The sequence below is a fragment of the Pithys albifrons genome, chromosome 2 (assembly GCF_047495875.1).
Source record: "Pithys albifrons albifrons isolate INPA30051 chromosome 2, PitAlb_v1, whole genome shotgun sequence".
NCBI classification, from domain to species: Eukaryota; Metazoa; Chordata; class Aves; order Passeriformes; family Thamnophilidae; genus Pithys; species Pithys albifrons.
This window is the reverse complement of record NC_092459.1, coordinates 41,161,978-41,182,336: the sequence shown is the minus strand read 5'-3', so window position 1 is coordinate 41,182,336 and position 20,359 is coordinate 41,161,978. Positions and strand designations below refer to the sequence as shown.

At 40.5% G+C, this 20,359-nt stretch overlaps 1 protein-coding gene across 2 annotated transcripts in view; it reads left to right on the top strand.

Annotated features, from left to right (window-relative positions):
- Nucleotides 1-4,548: 4,548 nt before the first annotated feature.
- The window catches only part of ASCC3 (activating signal cointegrator 1 complex subunit 3), a 266,328-nt gene continuing 250,517 nt past the window's right edge, over nucleotides 4,549-20,359 (top strand). Inside the window, exons 1-2 of one of the 2 annotated variants that reach the window (XM_071548809.1) lie at nucleotides 4,650-5,610; nucleotides 5,952-8,679. The gene's annotated coding sequence lies outside the window, so the exon portion shown is untranslated. Of the gene's footprint in view, nucleotides 4,590-4,649; nucleotides 5,611-5,951; nucleotides 8,680-20,359 lie in introns of those variants that run through there. The other variant, XM_071548808.1, reaches the window with a different exon arrangement.

Here is a 20,359-nt window from a genome sequence, read left to right as displayed (position 1 = left end):
AGCCCATGAAGGTCCACATTGGAGCAATTATCCATCTGTGGCCCAGGATGGATCCCATCAGAACAAGTGGATGCTCACAGGAGGGTGTGACCCTGGGGGAAGCTCACACTGGAGCAGGTTTGCTGGAAAGACTTGTGACCCTCTGGGGGATCCATACTGGAGCAGTGTGTTCTTGAGGGAATGTACCCTGTGGAAGGCACCTTAACTGGAGCTTTTGGTAAAGAACAGCAGCTTGTGGGAAGGTCTCACCTTGGAAAAGTTAATGAAGGACTGTCTCCTGTGGGAGAGATCCCATGCTGGAGCAGGGGATGAGTGTGAGGAATCCCATCCCTGAGAAGGAAGGAGAGGCAGAGACATGTGATGAACTGACTGCAGCCCACATTCCCTGTCCCCCTATGCCACTGGTAGAGGGCGGAGGTAGAGAATTTCAGAATCAACTTCAGCCCAGAAAGAAGGGAGCAATGCAGTGAAAGGTCTTTTCAGGATTTGGTCTTACAGCTCATTATCCTACTGTGATTTTAGTTGGAAATAAATTGAATTAATTTTTCTACAAGTAGAGTCTCTTTTGCCTGTGACAGTAATTGCTGAGTGATCTCCCCCTGTCCTTATCTCAATCCATGAGCCTTTTATTATATCTTTTCTTGCCCTGCCCAGGTGAGAAGAGGAGTGATAGAGCAGCTTTGGTGGGTACCTGACATCCAGTCAGGGTCACTCTCACTTCCAGTGATTTTTAAATAAAGTATTACAAGCTATGGGAACAAGATGACTGTAAAAAATAACAGTTCATTTGAATAACAGTATCTCCAACCCACCAAATTTTGCTAGCATTGCAGTTGTGGCCACACACAATATGATTACTTGGTAATCATGGGTAATAGAGATTTGGAATGTTTTCTGAGGAAGCTGCATTACTGTCACATAAAAACATTAACTTCAAATTTTTCTTCCAGTGTTGTTAACAGTGACATCTGCAGAGAGCAGTTAGTTTTGAACACTTGATACTCTCACCACAGCAAAGTTTAACAGTGAGTCAAGGACATCTGCCATGTTCATCTTAAAATTTCAACAGAAGCTGAATTTGTTGAATTTTTTGGGACATGGTGATTTAGTCAGTTTTCTGTTGTTGATGTAAAGACAAGGTCATTTTAATTACTGATCCATTTCTTTTCTAAATCTCAAGTACTCTCCAAGTAACTGCAAAATTCATGGTTCACATATTAGCATTAATTTTTAGTTGTTAAAAAGAAACAAAAGAGTCAATTCAATAGCACATAAATTATAATGCATTTACAGATAATTGAAGTATCACCAGCTGGCAGTACTCACAGTGACCATAAACTGGGGATTGGGTCTTGTGAGTACCCATTCTTCTCCACATGAATACTTGTTTAACTCTGAATGCAATACTGTGTTGTTAACAAACACATAAAGCAAGAAGTACAGTAGTGAATTAATTCACGTATATTTTGCATGGTATTTTGCAAATTTAATATCAGATATGTTTCTTGCTTCCCAGATTCTGCAATTTTAGGCCTACTTCACTGAAATCTTTTCCTACCATCCACAGAATCACAGAATTTCCTGAGTTGGAAGGGACCCACAAGGATCATCAAGTCCAGCTCTTTAGCAAATTGCCTTCACTGGGATCAAACTCATGACCTTGGCATTATTAGCACCATGCTCTAACCAACCAAGCTGTTCTGAGGGTCTTTGAGTTAGAACTCCTCACATGGCTATGCTGAAAGGATTTGATGCAAAAGACAGAGAGAGACTTTTTTACACTTTTTAATTGGGCATGCAAAAGGCATAACAGTCAAGCAAAGGACAAGACAGTGAACTGGAGATTTAGATACTAATCAATACTGAAATGCTGCCAAAGACCTGGTACAACATGTAAGAGAATAAACAAAGGATTATTTAAGGCATGGACATCAAACAAATGAAGTAGGAAGAAACAATAAGAAACTTTTTTTTCCCTGAGGAGCAAGTTCCTCAAGTTCATTCCTTAATTTACATTTCTGTTCATCTTAGTCCATAAATAGTGTGAAAATTGTACTCACCTTGTGTATCTTCCCATAGCTAACTTTAGGCATTACATTAATATATACATATATACATCTCAGCTGGCCATTTCATGCTCCCTTTACTGGTAGCACTGGAAGCACTGGCACTTTTACAGTATGATTCTTCAGATCTCAGGTAGAGATGGACAGAATCTGTGTGATTCCATTGATTGTTAAGCAATGGAGAAGCTGAACACATAGATTTCTGTATAGCAGGAATTTAATGTTCTTAAGACAAAGTCTTCTCTATGAATAATTCTTTTTACCACTTTCATACATCATATATATTCCAAAAAAAAGTACATACTGAAGAAAATGAGAATATTTTTCCTGAGGCACATATTAAGCCTATGTTAAGTCATCTGCATTGGATAAAATTAATTCCATGCAATGTCTGACACTCCTAGTCCACTAAAATCTACCAGATAGTATCTTTATTGTAAAACATCATCTTACACATAGATTTGGTATTAATACAACTGAAGACATAGAACACTTATTTAAAAAACTTGCTTTAAAAATAATTTAAAATTTGGAACAGTAGTGGGTTACCATGTTTGTGCATTTATTTTCTTTGAAAGCTAGGTCATAGTAAGGCTGTGGTACATTCCTAATGGCTGCTGAAAAAGGAATGTCAAGAAAAACCAAAGAGCTACAAAAAATGTAGTTTGAACTTTCTCCAAGATGAGAAAACCAGTGTAATGCAGTAAATGTGATTTGCTGGGTTTTTTCCCACTAGTAGACCTCCATCTTTGTGTTGATCTGACAGTGCAGGGTCTTAGAATTTTTCTGGGCTTGTTTTAGCCTTTTTTGGTTTTAACTTCCCTTAACAGTTGGTTAGTAGCCAAGGGACTATGGCATGATGTGTTTTACTTTAAGCTTGGTATATACCACATATACTCACTCTTTGCTAGTCCACTGTGAAGATTTTTAATAGCATGATGACTGAATAGAAGTGGTATTTTCCAGTGTTTTGACTAGTCAAACACTCTAAGGATAAGTGGTTTGGAAAAAATTATAACCAGTTTCACATGACTATTTACCAAAACCAAGATACATTTGCTTTATGATTCCTCTACACTGTATCTATTTCCTTCTTTTCTGCAGAGGATGGATCATGTTAATTTTTTTCTTGGGAGTGTGCTGTTAAACATCACCAACTGTACAAATACACACACAGGCACATACACCCATGCATGAATGCTTGCCTTCTTTTACATGGGCTGAATACTTGCTGGAATTGCAGAGATGGAAGCAGTTTAGTGATCTGAGAAGGTCGTGCTGTTACATGCTTGGTGAGACCAAACACAAGGTACTTGAAAAGACAGAAATCATAAATAAATCACTTGAATGCTAACAACTATCCCAATATATTTGCATATGGATACCCAAGCACTCTAGTCAGTTTTTTCCTTGCAAGTTGCTTGGTTTTGCCCTAAAATTATCTGACACTGCTTATTCTTCTTTCCCTCTCTCTCTGCATAGCTTGATCTTCAGAGTCATTTTACTATGGTGCCTTTGGATTTGAAACTCCATTGCTCAGGAACACACAAAACTGGATCAGTAAATGGAAAAGCTTGTAAGGTACACGCTGAGGTATATACCTGGTTTGGGAAGAATTAAGTGTGGTGAGGAATGAGCCACTACACAGCACTGAAGGCTGAAGGCCACGGACACAGATGTCTGGGAGAGCCCAAGGCACTGACACAATAGTACAGTCTTATGACACGAGGAGCGGCTGAGGGAGCTGCGGTTGTTTAGCCTGGAGGAGGCTCAGAGGTGACCGTACCGCTCTCCACAACTACCTGAAAGGAGGCTGTAGCCAGGGCGGGGTGATCTCTTTTCCCAGGCAACCAGTGACAGGACAAAAGGAAATGGCCTCAATTTGTGCCAGGGGAGATTCAGGTTGGACATCAGGAAGAATTTCTTCACTGAGAAAGTGGTTAAGCCGTGGCACGGGCAGCCCAGGGAAGTGTTGGATTCACCGTTCCTGGAGGCGTTTAAGGAAAGACTTGGTGCCATGGTCTGGCTCACATGGTGGTGTTTGGTCATAGTTTGGGCGCGATGACCTCAAGAGTTTTTCCAACCCAGCTGATTCTCTGATCCGCTGCCGAGAGCTGCCCCCACGCTGTACCTGATTACGCAGGGAGCAGGAGCCGGGCGGGCGCAGCAGCCGCGGCCCCTACGCGGGGCGCGTTGTGTCTGCACAGGGCGGGGGGGCGCCGCTGCCTGGAGCCGGGGCAGGCCTGTGCCGGCGCGGAGAGAGCCCGGGCCGGGCAGCGGCACAGGTGTGAGGTACCGGCGGAGCGCTAGGCACAGGCACGGGCACCGGCACGGGCACAAGCACAGGGGCAGGCACAGGCACAAGTGCAAGCACAGGCACAGCCACAGCCAACAGCCACAGCCCCGGCGTGCCCGCTGGAGCCCCACGGGCCGAGCCGGGCTCAGCCCCGCCCGCTCGCTGTACGGCAGTGTCGCGCCGCGCCGGCTCTTTGCGGCAGCGGAACCGGCGGGGCCGTACGGCAGGTGCGCGGCGGGCGGGGGTCGGGCGGCGCGGCGGGCGGGCCGGGGGTGCGGGGTTGCTGCTGGAGGCAGCCGGGGGTGCCGGGGCTGATGGAGGCCTCTGAGGCCGCCCCGGTGGTGTGCGGAGTTCCCTGCGTTTCAGCGGGCGGGAAGAAGGCTGCTCTCCGCCGCGGCTGGCGTGGCTCGCTCTCGCGGTGGGCAGCGGGCCCGGCGGGCAGGCCGCTATCTGTGCCTCTCGGGGCCCACGCCGTGCCCGAGCGCAGCGCGCTGGCGGGCTGAGGCCGGTTCCCAAGGTCCGGTGCCGAAGGGGCGGTGCCGGGAGCTCCCCGGGCGCTTTCGGGCCCCAGGCTCGGTGTGCCTGTGCGAACGGGAGTGGCCGAGGGAGAAACGCCCGCGTGTCCAGTGTAGCTCCAGTACTTACCACTGGTGTTAGTAAATGTAGGGAACTAGAAACGAGGAATGAAAAAAACCATCATGTGGCCACGTAGAATGTTTGTCTTTTGAGTCCTACGTGCTTCGTTTGGCTGCTGGTGGTGAGCTGACTGCAGTGCTTACAGACCGTGGCAATCTCTAGCGTCCTAAGGCTGGCACTACAGCTGCTTCAGGAGCCTGTATCCTGGTGGAATTCAGATAATACCTTTGTTTAGAACCTTTTGTGAGTTCTGAATTCAGGTTTTGTTACTGTTTTTAGTGGACTAACGTTCGTGCAGACCCTTGCAGTCTTCTGGCTTTTTAATCAATTAACTATAAAGTGGTACTATTGAAATGGAACCAATAATCCTAATTTTTGTAGAGAAGAGATCTAGTAGTCAAGATTAGTTACTTTACTGAGGATAGGCTTGGCTTGAGTCTAGTCAATGAGCAGAAAAAATATTGGAAGTTCCAGGGAAAGTGCAACAAGTTAGGTATGTTCACGTGGTAGGTTGCAGAGATAAACTTTTAGGAGGAAGAAAACAAATCAACGATCAGTTCAGATGGAAACTGGCCTTCATCTGAATCTGGCACTGATTATATCAGTGAGGTGGTGAGTCTGATTAAACACCTGCTGCTTTTCAGCAGCTGCTGTAGTAAAATAATTTTCTTTGGATCTGACTTGCCTCTGGCCATGGCAGAGTAAACTTGCATCATCTTGGAATTATGTGTGTGGATATTTGCAGGAACCTTTGTGTCATATATGGGAATACAGGCCAACTCCCATCTAGGGCCTTTATGCACTGTATAAACTAGTTTAAATGTTGGACCTTGGTTTTCTCTAAAAGCTGGCTTGGCCTTTGGAAGAGGTTACATCAATGGTTTCAGTGAATCAGAGAGAGGGCAAGAAACTGTCAAATGACAATACTTTTTCTGACAGTTCTGTGTTTACAGAACATGCTTTGAAGCTAAACCTGCAGCTCCTGGTGTGGGTCCAGTGAAGGGCTATGAAGATGATTAAGGGGAAAGGAGCATCTCTTGAGGAGTGTCGGGAGAGTTGGGCCTGTTCAGCCTCAAGAAGAGATGACTTGAGAGGGGACCTCATCAATGTCTAATAAGTATCTGAGAGTGTCAGGAGGATGGATCCAGGCTCTGCTCAGTGATTCCAGGCAATAGGACAAGAGGCAACACTGTCACCCAGGAAGTTCCATCTGTACATGAGAAAGAACTTCACTGTGCAAGTGACCATGCACTGGAACAGATTTCCCAGAGAGGTTGTGGAGGCTCCCTCCTGAGATATTCAAGAACTCTGCACTGTGCCGTGTGTTCTAGGATGACCCTGCTTGAGCAGAGAGTTTGGACCAGCTGATCCACTGGTGTCCATTTCAACCTTAGCCATTCTGTGATTCTGTGTTTCTTGGGTAGGCTTTCTGTTTGAGGAATACGTGCTGCTCTTTTTCACACCTTTATTTTCTTCTTGGTCTTTCTGCAGCTAACATGAATGCATTTGAAATATATCCTCCCAATAACCAATATAATATAAGTTTGTTGTGTGTTTCCTTGTTGCTTATTACTTTACATTGTTGGTAATTTTTTATATCCTCCACTGCATCCTTCTAGACTGATAATGTGTCTTTGTAGAGACAGTGCATAACAAAGGCAACAGTATTCTAATGGAATCTTTAATACTGACTAGTAGAAAAGACAACTTGGTATATTTTAGTGCCTCACTCTTGTATTTAAATATTAATGTTTCCTGTCTTTTCATGTCCATATTTTCAGTGTTACAAATTATGTAATGATTGTCACTTGTAGTTTGTAGAGGTGTTTCTGCAAAATTGCAACTAATGTGTTGTTTCTTTACATCCTCTGTTCTTGTGGTTTCTTACCTTGCTTATAATATGTTTCACAGTTCATGTTGGATATGGTTCTTTCAAGATAAATATAATTTGGCACCTAAAATAGTTGCAGTCTCTTGCTTCTCAGTATCATTTACAGTTTTATTAATTGTAGTGTTAGCTGTTTCAGGAATAACATTTATAGTTGAAAAATCTTTTTTACAGTTAGTAGAAAACTCATCCTTCATAAAGTACCAGTGTGTGTTTCTGCAGGTTTGTGTTGAGCTACAGTGCTTCTCTTAAGAATGTTATCCTTTATAAATACTGAGCTTGGGCTGGTCCATGTTATTCCTGCACGTTTCATTCCTCTTGTTTTACACAGTCATAGGAGCTGCTCTTGAGGTGTTGAGGTGGTTGAGGGACGGGAAGATTCATGTTGCCTTTCGGTGGTTAGTTACAATGTAAGGGTTGTTTGAAAGCTATTAGAGGTGGGATTAATTCTAGTGCTTATTAGGTTTAACTGCTGAACAGGTTTCTTTTTCCCTCCTACAAAATTTCCCCATAGGAAATTGAGGCCTCATTACTCCAAATAACATCTTAATGTTTTCCTGGTAAATTGTTGATAGTTAACAATTGTTGAAGTTGATGTTGAGCACTTTCCAGCTTGCGCATTTTCTTAAACTGAGTTATGCTTTAATGTTCAAAGAAAGAACTGAACCAAAAATCTGTTCTCTAGTTTAGACAAACTTATCAAAAGCAGTTTAACAAATGACCTAAAAAGTGTAGTTGGAAGTTTGTTAGAAATATGATAGCTGATGTTTGAACTAAAAAGAGAACGAAACAAGGGTAGGATCCACAAATGGAATGAGAGACATTAGGCTCCTAAATCCCAAAGTGTAATCTTCAGAATCTCTGTTGTCCTCTCCCCTGTAGCTCTGTTTTCAAACACAATGTTTATCTGGTCTCTCTCTCCTGTAGCAGCCAGTAGCAGGTGCTTAGGTGAAGTACTGAAAAGAAAGGAGAAACAAATCCAATTATACCTTCACTCTCCTATTACCTTCTAGTACTCAGTGATTTAAATACCTGATTATCTGCTTCTAAGCTGTTGAGTTCTGTAGCTACAAAGGTATTCAATTTCTCTCAATTCATCTAAACATACTTGAACTTTTAGTCTATTTGGCATCTTGTGGCAATGAATTCCCAAATTTAATTATGTTCTATGCAGGAAGGCATTCCATTTGGTACTATTTTCATCTTACTATTAAGTTTGATCATGTACCCTCTTATTCCTACATTATGAGCAATAGTCAGTCCTTGCTTTTTAAACACCTCATCACGTCACAGAAAGGAGCAATTTTGTGTTTATTGCAATCACAATCCCTGAGGGGATCTACAGTCAGGGCAGTCTTTAATGCTCATCACTCTCTGAGGAGTTTGTCACCTCTATTTACACAAACCAATACAAATATGTTCCTATACTGTGTTTAGGAGTTCCGCCATAGTTGTAGTGCTCGAGAAATGTGGCTAAAACAATGTTGATAACACACCAGTGTTTTAGCTGTTACTGGCCTGCACAGTATCAAGACTTTCTTTCTCCTGCTCCACCTACCCAGTGAGTAGGCTCGGGGTGGGCAAGGGGTTGTGTGGGGGCACAGATTGGACAGTACACCCCAACTGAGTAGTGGGATATGCAATACTGTCTGTTGTTGTGCCAAATAAAAATGTCATGTCAAATAAAAACCAAAGTAGAGGAAGAAGAAAGTGTGTGTTTTTGCTCCCAAGGTATCTCTTGTATGAAGATTGGCAAACTGGAGTTGGGGGCATTGCTCAGTCTGTTGGATGTGGTGAGCTTTTCTTTCCTTCACTTGTGGGATGTTTTTTCTTTCCTTCTATATTAAACTCTCTGTAGCTCAAACCATCTGGTTTTTTCTTCTTCCTGTTTTCTCCTATGTCCCGCTGGGAGGGACTGGGGAGGTGGTGGTGGGCAAGCAGCTGCGTGGCTTTCAGCTCCCACTTTCATTGTATTATTGAGAAGATACCGAGAGTTTTCTTCAAACTCTATTGTGACTTTCTGACTCCTTCCCTACTCAAAAACTATGACAAATATCAAACAAAACAATGAATGGTAGGAAAAGCATAAAGGATATTTTTTAGAAAATAATGCAAGCATTAATATAAAAATTAAATGAATGCAGTAAACATGTATGTTCTAAATACAGCAAATACTTAAAATTACACAATACATTTGCATTATTGTAATAAAATTGATACATTGATGTGGACAATGACATTTGGTTGTTGTTCCTATTTTTATGTAATGGGTAATTTTCTACAAATTTCTGTATTATCTATTGCAACCGTTGACAAAAATTCTGACTGTCTCAAAGGCTGCTAGAAATAGGATTGGCTTATTTATAGCTGATAGTTTTGGGAACTTTTCATTTAGTGATAGTCAAAGTTGGCCAGAACCTGTGTATCTTTTGAAGACATTTCCATACTTTTAGTACATGACAATTAGATTAGTTTTCTTGTGTATTACTGGACATACTGTCGAATCTACAGCTTCTTTCTTAACTGGCCTAAAACTGAATATTTCTGTTCTGAAAAATAATTCTGTAGTTTAAGTACTTGCAGGTCTTTCATTTCAGGTTGCCAGCATTATCATTGTTAATACCAGTATTATCAATAAAATTGCTTAACATGGAAAAAATTAGTATTTTCTCTAAATGAGAAATCCGCTTCAGTGCTTTTATGGAACAGTTCTTTAAGATTAAATGTGAATCTTGGCATAAGTTGTGCTGTGCTTATGCAGCTGTGTGTTGTCTGATAGAGGCAATGATTTTATTAACCATAACTAATTACTAAAGAAATCCTTAAGGACGACTCTGGATGCTTGGCAAGACAATCATTTCGGAACTGACATCCTGTCTTTCCAGGTGATATGAACATTGCCACTGTCTTTGCTGTGAAGACAGTTATTCAGTTAAGAGAGCATCCTACTCATACCACCTCTCCTTTGTGACTGGAGTAACAGTGTACAGGCAGAGTCTTAAAAATTAGTGTACCTGGCCTAGTCTTTTGTTTTATTGCATTTGAGATCCTTAAATGCTGAATGAGGTTGTGTTTAAAGGGATGGATTGTGTTCCCTTCAAAAGTATTTGGGGGAATTCTCCATATAAAAAATAATTCAGTTCCAAGCTTGAAGGCGATTGAAACCCCATTTTGAAGGAAATTGGAGCTAATTATGAAGGGTAATAGTGGTATTGAGTGGATAACAAGCATCTAGTTATTTGAACTGGGGGCTAGTACAGTATTTGAGCACTTGTTTAGATCTCTATAAATCTGGTAAGTGATTTGTGTGCTTAAGCACATCCCTGTTGCCAATTTAAAAAACTCACAGAATTACTTACACTTCGTATTCAGCTACTATTTCAGAAGACATGGGCATTTCATAGGGCCTATTTCACATGCACTGTTCCATGCAGATGTCTTTGTCATTGTAAAGAGTTTTATAGGCCAATACTCTGTTTAGAGACTAAGTCCCAGACAGGTGTCTGACATAAGGGAAGCTTGAATCTTCCTGAGTGATTCAGGCACAGGTCTTCAGAAATGTTTTCACATTATTGGTTTTCTATCCAAAATAACAGCTGTTTTTGGAGAGAAAAATGTCAGCGCACGTGCCTAAATTCCCTCAAAGAATTATGTCACTCTGGCATCCTCTGTTTTTCAGGCTGAACAATCCCAATTCTAGGCTCTGTGTGGTGCTTCTATGCCTATAAGCAGAGTAGTGTCTGCCTGTGTGTGTGTTGTAAACAAAAGCACAATATACGGGAGAAGTACTCACAAGTTACATGCGTATGCATTTGTGGAGGTCTTGGGTCTATTCAGAATGCAAATTTTCCTTACACATTGCCTGGTGAGATGACTAGGATGTGTGTTGGGGATAAAGATGAAAATAATAGATCTAACAACAATTTTTCAAATTTATTCTGTAATGGAGCTGAAGACTTTGTTTCCTCTATCCAGTCTTTTTCCCAGTTGTTTTAGGAGCTTGATCTTAGACCTCACTAAAAGCAGTCTTAAGCTTATTACTTTTACAATTAGTCTAGGCAAACTTTGGGAGTACTTGTAAGGGTTTGTGTCTCCAATTATGCTTTAGGGACCAGAATTGGAAACAGATGCTTCCCCCTCACTGCCTCCTAAGCTTCAGGGACATGTGTGCTGCTGAGTTGTCAGTAATAGTTTCCTCCATCAGGCATGGACCAATGTTGTTTTCACAAGAAGCAGTGGCAAAACCCCGCTTTCTTCAGCCCTCAGTTTCAAGTGGTCATATGCTCCAGACTATTTCAAGGTGTAACTTTAGGACTGAATATTTTAGTGCTGTAAGAGTGGAGATGGGAGGGGGCATTGGAAAGAAGAAAAAGTTCTGTATCTGAAGCACGATTTTCAATATCATTCACTGACAATGAACAGAAGCTGTGTGATATCTCTATTTCTGTAGCATCTGCAGAAAGTGTTATTTAAATGAAGTTAAATTGGTCTCTTCTTTTAAGTAAATCCATGCTAATCAAAGCTTGATTTGAAATACAAAAGATGTAGTTTGTTATTTCCTTCAATGAAGTATTCCCAAGCAGAATTAACTAAATTGTAATTACAGTGTACCTACCATGAAAAGTATGACTTGGATATTCGAACTGTAGTAATAGAATCTGTAGTTTGCTATTCTGCTTTTTCAGGTATGCATCCATTAAATAAATGTCTTCTTTGGGTCTTACTAATTTTATGCTTCTGAAGAACCTAGAAGGTATAGCAGAATTGCTTTCCTTCTTTTAGTCCCATTTCCCTTGAAGAATCCTTTCTACTTTGTTGTTGTTTTTTTTTCTGTGTACCAAACATAAACATTTCTCAAAAAAACCCCGGGACCTAACCTTAGTTGTACACCCAGCTTATGAGCCATGCATAATTTATCTTGTCTTTTGATAGCTAATTATTCAGTAAACTTTACTTGCTTTCTGTGCCTTTGGTACAGCAACAGTAAGGTTCTATTATATGAATTGATATCTCAGTTGACTAAAGATATTTTGTATTATCCAAAAGTGACTTTCTTACAGTTTTTTGTTAAAAAGAAAGTTAATAAAAATTAATATTGTTGCTCTGCTGATGTAGAGGCCCAGTTTATTTACTTCCATGGTATTAGTCTGAGCCATCATGTCTTTTTATGCGATGGTTCTAGCTAATTCAAAAAAGATGTTTGGATTTTCACTGTATTTCATTATTGTCTATGGCCAGGCATAGCTGTATGTTATCCATGAGAGATGGATCTGATTGCATGCTGAAACTGATACTCTCATGGATAATTTCCTCACATTCATCTGCCCTGGTTGCATAAAGGTGCTGGCCTACATTTGTATAGATACTATGTAACAAAACTTCCTAGAGGGCTGTAAGGTGATGATTTTTACCTCTTGCACAATTGAGTTACACTTAAATACTTCCTATCTAATAACAGTAGCTATATCTTTGCAAGAACGTTTTTCAGTATCTCCCCCCTTCCCAGGTTATTTCTTGGGTTGCTGAAGGATTTTGACACATAGATACATCCATTCTCTCTATATATAATATAAGATCAGTTCACCCACACAGATCAATTTCATTTTTAAATTGAAACGTTAGGGAGTCCACCTTCTGAAGTTCGGAAAGGGCTGATGTACCTTCTCCTGGGAGAAGGTGAGAGGATGGATGACCGAACAAACGTTGGCATGGTTTAGAATCAGTGCTAAAATAAGAAAGCTTATTTTGTTTTTTCTTATGGCCACTTTCAGACCTTTTGTGGTCTTTGGCTTGGTAGTCAGCTGTGCAAGTACAATTAAGCCCTGCTGGTGTAAGTATTCTGAGTCTGCTGAAAACTAAAAGAGGTGTGTACCAGAGAAGGAAAAGCAGGTGAATACCTGTTGACAACTACGAGAGCATTGCCAGGGCATGCAGTGATGTAGTTGGAAAGCAAAAGCTTAACTCGAAACTTGCCACAGATATCAAAAACTACAAGAAATGGTTTTTCAGGTATGTAAGCGATAAACAGAAGGAAAATATTGTCCTGCTGTTTACCATGAGTGGTAAATTAGTCACCAATAATGCTGAAAAGACAGAGGCTGTCAGCACTTTCACATCTGTCTTTACCAGCACTGTTGGGCCCCAGGCCTTGGGAAAAAAACTCTGGGTAGATGCAAACACAGATCCGCTATCACTGAGGGACGAGCTGGTATTGCTATTGAGCTCAACTCTGCTTAATGTCTTCATGAGTGATCTGGATTATGGGATCAACTGTACCATAATGAAGTTTGCCGATAATACCAAACTGAGTGGGAATCACAGAGTGGTTTGGATTATAAGGGACCTTAAAGATCATCCGGTTCCAACCCCTCTGCGCCATGGGCAGGGACAGCTCCCACTAGACCAGGTTCCTCAGAGCCCAGTCCAACCTGACTTCGAGCATTTCCAGGAATGGGATATCCACTACTTCTCTGGGCAGCCTGTTCCAGTGCCTCACAGTAAATAATTTCTTCCTAATATCCAATCTAAACCTACCCTCTTTCAGTTCAAAGCCATTCCACCTTGTCCTATCATTACATGCCCTTGTAAAAAGTCTCTCCATCTTTCTTGTAGGCTTCCTTAAATACTGGAAGGTTGTAATTATGTCAGTCTGGCATCTGTTTTTCAGGCTGAACAATCCCAATTCTCTTAACCTTTCCCCATGGGAGAGTTAGTCATCCAATTGTACCTTTGCAGTAACCCCAAGTTTTCATTACATTAAAATTTTATTGTGAATCTTTACTGACTGTTATAAGCAATCCTTTTATGTCCTGAAGCTGAGGTGCAAAGAATCTGGTAATGCCATTTCTGTGGCCAGTAATTAACACTGGGGGCTTTATCCTTTTATGTGCTTTCTGTTCACTATAGGAGTGTGTTATAGAGATTTTTTTACTACCATCTGAATAGGTGATTTAGCATGCCTTATCACAGCAGTTATACAATTATGTATTATGCATGTCTTATTACAGCAGTTATGTTTGTTGAAATGCATCTTACATCCTCTCAGCCATTCTCTGAGATGCAACATGTGCTACTTAGCTGTTGTTAACTCAAAGGGGTTTTTTTCTTCTCTCACTTACCTGTTCTTTTTCATCCTCCCTTTACTTCCTTTAAACACATTCCTATTTACCCTCTGTGCGCCTCCTACTTCAGTGAAAAAACCTCTCTGGAACAAAGTAAAATGAGCCCCCTGGGGTTGTTTTCAACCTCTGTTAATGGCATGGTGTGAAACAGAGGCACAGAGCTCCCCAATTAAGCTTAAAGCAAAACTAAACAAATGACTCCACCCCCACCCCCCCATCTTACATTTGTGGCTTATGCCTAGTGTTTAAATGAACATAAGTATTATGGGTGTCAAAGTTGGATGTTCACTTATAGTACATGTCCATGTGTAAGGCAAGTCTATAAGTTCCTGTTGCTGGGGATGCAGTTTGTCTCTTGCTACAGGGCTTTAAAGTTAAGGCATAAAAATGCAGACAATTTCTCAGTCTAACAATTAGAGTACATCTTATATTCTTGAAAAAGGAAGATGAGTTATTCTGAGAAAAGGATTGTTTCAAAATTATTATTTTTTTTCTTTTTAAGAAACAATAGCTACCCTGAGTAACAATCTCAAAGCATATCTAAAAAGCACAAGTTACTGGGCCAAGCCATATGTTTGGCATCACACCAAAACACTAATCACATGAAATGGCTCTCCAGCTGATGCAAGCAGGAACTGTGTTAAACAGCTGGTGCTTAATCCCATATGTATGGCTAAGATTGTGAGAATGTGGAAGGGGTTAATAGTCTATTGAGTGCATGGCTTGTAATTCCCTTTTATGTGTTTTCATTGTTGTTTTGTTTGTTGAGGATTTTTTCTTTTGTTTAGTGAATTACATAGCTAAAATCTTGAAACTGTCTCTTACGTGAATGATCCACACAGAGGCACAGTTATTGCCTCCTCATTATGCCGAAGCATTTGTTTGAATTCTTGTATTTGCTGAGATGAATATTGTGTGTCAGGAAGCCACTGTTTCTTCCTGTGTACATATTCCTTAATCTTGCCATCACCCTTTCAAAGACTGACCTGGTCTTGACTGGAGATAGCAATATTTGACCCAGACAACTTGACATGGTTCCAGTGTGATGTCTGGGCCTTTTGTAGAAAATGAGATGTCTGAAATTGTACAATTGTTACTACATCATATAGCACTGCTTGTAAAGGTGAAAAGTACAAAGTGGGAAAATACTATTGTTAATAGTATCTTGCTTTGGCCTGCTGTTTATGATTAATGTCCCAGACATTATTAAACTACTATTATCTCTGGCTCTCAACTTTGATGGTAGGTGCTGTATTTGTACTGTTTGAATCTAAAATGCTTGGATAAGAGATTTAAGTGAATCTAATACAAATGTTCTCATTATGGTATAATAACTTTTTTATTTAGTAGTTTTAATTTTTAATTTAAAACATTTTTCTTAAATTATTTTTTCTTTGGTCTGTGTATAATATAAAAAGGGTACACACCAAATAGAATGGGGAGAGGGTATTTATAAATATTGAGTCTTATTTGTAAGTAAAATATAGTTAACCTTTGTGTTAATGAAGCTAAAGTTAATTGTAGCCATTCTAAAATGTTGCTGAAATTTAATGCTTTTGGATTTATTTTTATTCCTCTTGCATAACAGCGTAAAGAAGTAAAATGTTCTGTGTGTGGATATATTTAAAATGTCTTAATATGTCCTTATAGTCTAGTTGCTTTTATGTTTGATGTCTATATATTTAAAGTGTAAAACGTTGCTGCACTATCCCTCTATTTTTGTATGGCCGTCTGGCTTACATACCTCTTGCCTTTTCAGTTCCCTTTTCATTTGAAATGTTTCCACTTTCTCAAGTGAAAGAACGGTGTTTGGTCCAAATCCTTAGTGATCAATAGCAATCTCCTATTCATTGCCAATGTCTAAAGCTTCTTTTTCTTTTTAACATTCTTAGATTAGATTACTTATTAGTAATACTTTCTTTAAGTTTTATAAGTGAGTAGTTTATATAGACAGAAAAAACTTTCTAATAGTTTAAATAATTATAGGCAATATAGGCAAAGCCTAGTAACATGGCTTAATATTCCTTAAGTAGTTTAAACAAGATGACTGCTGTGAGGTTTAGGGGACATTTAACAAGTCAAATATTAGAGACTACAGAAGCTGGTACTTTAGGATAGTGGAACTGCAGATTTTACCTGTGATTCTGTTAATGCTATGTTATTCCATGGTTTTTAAGTAAAGAAAGATTTCTATTCCTCTTGAACATTGAGGTATGAGATCTGAGCAGTCACCTTTTCTTAGAGCCTACTCAGCAGTTGGCTTGATTTGTTAAAGAGCATAATAATTAAGTCAATTTCAAAAGGATGTGTGTTTGACCACAATCTGTAATTTCAGTGGAGAAGAGAAAGAGATGGTTCAGTTATTCAATTATATTAAAATATAGGAAGGCTAGGAACTGAAGGAAATTTTAAGTAGTTGTTGAAAGTATGAAGTGGAAAACTTCTCTAGTAGTGTTTGTTACTTTTGTGATACTGCTAGCATTTTTTTTATGTTTCACTTTAGTGAATAAAAACCTGCTGAGATTATGATTCATGTTTACTATAAAACAATAAATTTTGAATGGTTTCCTACCTGAACTCTGAGTACAAGCTGTGTTTATGTTTTACATTCTCTAATAAAAAGTTTCAACTTCAGATCACACTTGCTTTTAAAAGAAGTAAAATAGACTATAAAAGCTACTGCCTCTCATCTTCATAATGCTTTAGACATGGGTGGATACTACTTTTTCTGCTTTTCAACCAGAGGCTTGGTGGAAAGTTAAGGGTTTTTTTATAAGAGGCAGGAAATCTGAGATAGTTCAAGGAATCACAGAGTCATAGAATCGATTGGGTTGGAAAAGACCTCTGAGATCATCAAGTCCAACCCTTGGTCCAACTCCAGTGCATTTACTAGATCATGGCACTCAGTGCCACATCCAATCTCAGTTTAAAAACCTCCTGGGATGGTGAATCCACCACCTCTCTGGGCAGCCCATTCCAATGCCTGATTACTCTCTCTGGAAAGAATTTTTTTCTGATAGCCAACTTAAATTTCCCCTGGCAGAGATTGAGCCCGTGCCCCCTTGTCCTGTTGCTGAGTGCCTGGGAGAAGAGACCAGCCTCCACCTGGCTAGAACTTCCCTTCAGGTAGTTCTAGACAGTGATGAGGTCACCTCTAAGCCTCCTCTTCTCCAGGCTAAACATCCCCAGCTCCCTCAGCCTCTCCCCATAGGACTTATGCTCCAGTCCCTTCACCAGCCTTGTTGCTCTTCTCTGGATCCGCTCCAGCACCTCAATATCTTTCCTGAACTGAGGGGCCCAGAACTGAACACAGTACTCAAGGTGTGGCCTCACCAATGCAGAGTACAGGGGAAGGGTCACTTCCCTGGTCCTGCTGGCCACGCTACTTTTGATACAGGACAGATTCCCATTGGCCTTCTTGGCCACCTGGGCACATCATTATCAGAATCATTAGCAGAATGGCCCCAAGTTGTCCTTATGTGATTGGGCATAGGGAGGAGAAGATTGGAAGGTTGAATTCCCATTCCAATTGTCCTTCTGCAAACATGACTTAAGATGGTACCTGTCTAACACTTTTCTTCAGGGGTAATGAGCAGAATAATGGCAAAATTCATCTTCTGTGTGTGGGCCCTGGTAGACAGGATTTTATTGCCGCTGCCTTTTATGTCCTTGTTCCAAACCCAGCAGATTTTAGCAGGACTATTTGGTGGTACAGATGTTTCAGATTAAGCTGTAAGCAAACAGATACATTTCTCTCAAATCTAAAGGAATTACTTAACTCTTGTGGTGGCTGCAAGAAGACAAGCAGTAGGTGATCCAGTCTAAAGGCAGTTGATGCAGACAGGTGTCTACATAAGCAAGCTTTATGTGAAGGCAGGTAATGTATTTTTTAAAAAAACAAATGTAAATTTATGCTGCATCTGATAAGGTCACATAATTTTTATCATAGAATAATAGAATGTGCTGAGTTGAAAAGGACTTGTCAGGATCATGAGTCCAACTCCCGACCCTGTGCAGGACAACCCAAGAAGCACACCATGTGCCTGAGAGTGTTGTCCAAATGCTTATTGAACTCAGACAGACTTGGTGCTGTGACCACTGCCCTTGGGGCACTGTTTTAGGCTGCTTCACCACCATGTGGGTGAAAAACCTTTTCCTGATATCCAGCCTAGACTTCCCCCAACTCACCTTCATGTTGTCTCAATTCCTGTAACTGGTGATGAGAGTGAAGAGATCAGTACTTTTTGACCTGATGTTGTAGTTTGGGATTATTATGTAAATTCTCTCCCCTGCCACTTAACTGCCCAGGCCAGCGGTTAACAAAAGAAGCAGTTAACTGTTGATCGCTGGGGTGGGGGCAGGTTTGTCTCTTTTTGGTTTTTTTTTGGATATTCTCCGGAGTCTTGGCTCGGCGGAACGGGGAAGTGGGGGCTCGAAGGAGGCAGGCTGCCCTGCTGGTTACTGCTGGGGTTTTTCCTGGCTGTCTTGCCGCTGCCCTCCTCGGACTACTTTTCGTGCCGTGCTGCTGCTGCTGCCTGCCTTGGATTTGCTGCTGGTTGCTCGTACCTTTCTGCTTCTTGGACGGGGAACACAGGGGGAAGAGACTGAGTCCATCTGAAAGCTCACTGCTCGTTTGTCTCGCTGGAGAGGGACTGAAACTCACTCTGCAGCCAGCCGGGCTGTGACAAGGACACTTAAGTATAACCTTTTCTCCCGGAGAAAAAACCTGCTGGGTTTTGTTGTTTTGTTTCTTTTGTTTTTGTTTTTTTTTTCCTCTCTTGTGGTGTTGGGGAAGTGGGTTGCACTAGTCTGTTTACATATATATATATAGCAGTTATCCTTCTTGTATTAAAATTCCTTTTCTTAAATTTGATAAAGAGTGGTGTGATTATCGTGGAGGAGGCCCCTCCCCTGCTTGTGGGTAAAACATTTTGGTTTTTTTCCCTCAAACCCAGACACCTGACTAATATGCTGCAGAATAATCGCCCAAGTTCATAAACTTTACCTTGCTTTTTATGTTAACAGTACAGTAAATGGATCTGTTCTGTGCAGGACCAGGAGTTGGATTCCATGATCTTTATGGGTCAGTGCCAACTCAGTGTGTTCTGTGATTCTGTCCCCTGCTTTCTATTTACTAGCTGTTTTTGTTGTGATGCCCTGCTAAGAATGGGTGTCATGGACCAGAAGTGAAGGGTATGTGTGAAGTTTGCCTATAAATGAGATGCAGAAGCCAAACCAGCCCCCTTAGGGACCAGCAAGTTCTGAAAGCACATAGGCAAGCAGCATTTCTTAGTATAAGATCAACTGTAGAACTTCAGGGCTGGATTTGGCTCTTTGGTTATGCTTGTGGTCAGGGCAGTGTGCCCTTTACTTCTCCTCAGGGGTTGCAAGTTTTCTGTTTCCAGGAGGTATTAATAAATTGATGAACGAAGAAGAAAGAAACACTCCTTTATAATCCAGTTTCCTTCCAAATAAATGACCTTACTGGAGATGCTTTAAAATATCCTACAAGTGTCTGTGAAAATTGAACTTTTCATAAGTGGGTTCAAAATTCCTGTACATGTTATTTCAGAAAGGATTATTTAGATAATAATATTACAATTATGTTGTTATATATATTTTATAAAGAAGCGCAATGCTATAGAAAAAGTATTTGAGTGAAAGTATAAAATATATAGGGAAAATGTGGTAATTTTTAATAGCTAATGGCAATTCTGTCATTGGAACAGTATGGAAGTGATGTACCTTTTTTGTTGCGTTTAAACAAAAAAGGTCAGGGTGGATTCCCTCAGTGTTTGGACACATTACTTTTCCATTGTGTAATGGTGGCTGTAGTGTTCACAGCCTGATTTCATTAGGGGCAATGCTGGTATGAATTGTGTGTCATATATTCACTGAACATCTCTAAAGCTGCATTGTTGTTTGGCTCTGTCTGCTTCTAGGCTTGAACATACCCTCTCTGTCCCCTTCACAGTTAAAGATTTTGTGGTTTTTGTAGCTTCATCATTGTAACATTCATCTCCAAGATATCAGCTGTTGTGATAGCTTTTCTTAAAAAGCAACTTAATGTGAGGTGTGAAAACAAGCAGACCTGACAAGTCAGTGACATTTCTCTGTTTGTGACTGGAACGCTGCATCTGGATTTGCTTCTGCACTGTTTTGCAGAGCTGATAGCTAAAATACAAATGCAGTCATTAAATGAAGAAAAACTTTAAGGGTAATTGAATGAAAGCAGAGAGTTCTGTATACTAGATGACTAGGAGGTGGAAGTAATTTTATTAGCTCTGTTATAAGTTCTTTAAATTCTGGATGGTTGTTGGTCTTCAGGCATGGTAGGAATCATGCAGATCGT